We start from the raw sequence: 3449 nt of genomic DNA, 5'->3' as shown, positions 1-3449 counted from the left end.
CGGGCTGAGCCCGGCCGGGCTCCGTGGATGAAAGCCCGGCCACGAGGTGCTCACCATCGTGCCACACCTCCAGGCCTGGCTCCAGAGTGGGGCCCCGGTGACCCGCGTCCGGGCGAGGAAACGCCAGATCCAATGGTAACGTCCGTCATAAGGGGTCTTCGGGCTGCGCTTTGTCTGGTTCCTCACCTAGGACCTGTCTGCCATGGGTGACCCTACCAGGGGCATAAAGCCCCAGACAGCATAGCTCCTAGGATCATTGGGACACTCAAACCCCTCCACCACGATAAGGTAGCAGCCCAAGGAGAGGCAAAATCATATCCTGTACGATTAATTGTCAGGAAAACTGTCAACAATTAATGTTTGCCACTTTGCATTACTTCAATTAGTGCCACCACATGACACCATCACTATCAGATGCTCATGTGAGCCCAATGTTTGAAAACAGTGTGGAGCAGCTAATGCTAACCCCAACCCAATAAATTTGTTTAATTGTCTGAAACACAGACATAAACTAAAGCACTACAAGAGGCAAGAAAATGCGGACCAAGACAACGTCTACTACATTCAAGCGCAATTGTCGTCRATAAATCGTCATATTTACTATTATTGGCTAAATGCTAATGCTAATCCCTAGCATGGCTAATGGTTAGAGTATGTGGACATGTAGATGAATACGATGTTTAGAGTACAAAGTAGGGATGCACCAATATGAAAATTTCAGCCAATATCGATATCTGATATATGATTATTGCTTTTGTGGCCGATAACCGATATTTACCGATATTACACAAACACACAAATTATATTATACAGTACATATACGCACAAACACACTTGGGTCTTGTTTTGATACCATAAATAAATGACGAGACCTCTGACATGGCTCTACTTCAGTTATTCCTGGCTACGCAGCGTCAATATCACTATCATGATCAAACAGATGCAGCTCAACCAACCATCTCCCTCCCAAAACAGAAACACAAAGCTAAAAAGTGGGAATTAAATATCGGACATTAATATCAGCCCAGTTTTCCATATCGGACCGATACCGATATTCTAAAAAAAAAAAGACCAAATCTGCCGATACCGATATTAATACCGATATATCATGCATCCCTATTACAAAGCAGTGATGTTTTCATGTGCAAACGTGATCTGGAAAGAATACGTGGGTACGGATGTGATTACCCCTCGTTTACTGTATATTTATGCTGTCAAAGCACCCCATAGTATTGTTCTCCAAATGCTTTCTCCCTCAGTCCCCCTTACTAAAAGTTCAACCCAAAGGACGAGGCCACCTTCCTCCCCGACCACCCAGTCACATGACCCCAGCATGCTGTTGTTTCTGATAGCACAGCCCCTTTCTGTCTGCGTAAACTGTTGTGTGAAAGAATGGATGAACGGATGAATGAAGGCATCACAAAACACTTCAGAGACGTAGATGAGTTTGGGAATGTGGGGGGAGCCGTGGTTAAATGGGTCAGGTCCCCTGACACAATAGTGGCATTACTGTGTGAGTCGTAGGGCAGACAGAACAACAGAGAGGGGGTACACCACTGGTCTCTGTGCCAATTATGGACATAAATAACTTCCTCACAGAGCTGCCATGGAAATTCAGGTCAGAGGGTTAACTCTGTTTTCAAGTAGAGGCCAGCTGATTCCCTGTATGATCTACCGACATATAAAAAAAGTTAAGTTTAGCACAAATGAGAATTTACAATATACTCAAACTTTTAAAAATCATCACATTTTTAAACTAGCAAAGTTACCATTGAGTAATGCCTGGTTCACACAGCAAAATTTTAAAATTCTTGGTTGATTTTTAAAACACGAGACCCCACACATGACAATAAAAAAATCATAGATATAACAGGTTTTGCTCTACTGTGTGTGGTGTGCAGACACACGACAAAAGACAAACACGCCACACATGAACAGATTTCACTCACCAACATTTAGATATCAGACAGGAAATCTTGCAAAAACTCAAAATCAAACCTGAGTTCAGAGTAAATAAACATGGCTAACAAGGAATGGTGATAGTTTGTGGACTGTTTTTAACGGTGAGAAAACAAAACATAAAAATGTCTCCGACATCCACCGGACTTTCTGGTGCGCCATGGCAGTGGTTTTGTCTTTTGTATTTTGGAATACTCTCCATGTTTCTGTCATCTTGCATTCTGATACACGTCACATTCAACAGGTGGCACACTTGTTTGTGCTTGGGGGACACCAAATACCAAAAATCAACACAATTATCTTGCTGTGTGAACCAGGCATAAGGAATTTTAGCTGTTGCAATTGTCAGTTATCAAGTTTTTGTATAAACGTGTTTGTAGGAAATTGTACAGTAAAAGTAAACTATCCAATTTTGTAAGAATATATGAACTTTAGATTTCCATTACGTTGCCATAAATATAAGCAACATGTCTGTTGTGTTGTCTTTACATTTGCTTGTCTGTCTTTTAACAAGCCCACTGTATCAAGTGTGGAGGCTTATCAACACCAGACACTCTTGTCAGGTGTCTCTTAGTCTCCTCGTAGCTGGCACCTCTCCTGTAGGTAGCTCCTGTAAACTGTATATTTAGAATAAGGGAAGGTGATGACACTAATGACCATGATGATGTTGAAGATGATGGGTGAGAGGGTTTAAAGATTAGGTGTTGATTAAGGGGTGACGTTGTGAGATTATCGCAATGACAGGGTGGGCAGATGACACACTGTGTTATTTTGAAAGCCCGGTTGTGGAAGCAGTAGTAAATTAGTACCCTTCCGAATGTGACGGTGTTTGTCTCTGTCCTCCCCTCCTTTCACATCGAACTGTGTTCAGCACGCTGCCACAGACAGCTCCACCATAACTCCCTGCAGGCAGGCAACAGTGTTGCTTAATCAGCTGGAGAGCAGTCAGGCAGAGCTGTAATTTATAGATGGATACAGAGCACTCTGGACATTTTAAAAGAGCAGTCCTGTTTGATAAAAATATAAGAGTAYCCCACCTGATCTTGCAGTCTAATAGTTTCATGTTTGCAGTGCTGTGCAATTCTAAATTCTTTGGAGGAACCAGCACTGAACATTCTTTGCAAACATGTACAAATCAAATGTATAAAAATACTCAATGTGAAAGGTAAACCATGCATAAAGAGAGATATGCATGGCAAATCTGATTTAGAGAAAATATGAGACCAAAATATTCCTGTCTAGAATGAGCAGCATGGCAGTACAGTAGAGCAACTTACATATTTTGCTTCACTTCTCTTTGATAAACCATCCAGGAATAATACAGGTCTTTTTCCACTCTTTGAGACCTCAGTCATTCATTGCCTGGAWCTTAAATACATTCATTGTAAAAACAATAATTACAGTGGTTTGCAAAAGTATTCATACCCCTTGAACTTTTCCATATTTTGTCACATTACAACCACAAACATAAATATATTTCACTGGAATTT

The 3449-nt window shown here is 41.4% G+C and overlaps 1 protein-coding gene across 1 annotated transcript in view; it reads left to right on the top strand.

Moving 5' to 3' along the window:
• Positions 1 to 3449, top strand: part of tjp1a (tight junction protein 1a) — a gene marked incomplete at its 3' end in the record, with an annotated part of 107915 nt that overhangs the window by 73166 nt on the left and 31300 nt on the right.

This window comes from Austrofundulus limnaeus, unplaced genomic scaffold (assembly GCF_001266775.1).
Source record: "Austrofundulus limnaeus strain Quisiro unplaced genomic scaffold, Austrofundulus_limnaeus-1.0 Scaffold5, whole genome shotgun sequence".
NCBI classification, from domain to species: domain Eukaryota; kingdom Metazoa; phylum Chordata; class Actinopteri; order Cyprinodontiformes; family Rivulidae; genus Austrofundulus; species Austrofundulus limnaeus.
This window is presented reverse-complemented; position numbering and strand designations above follow the sequence as displayed.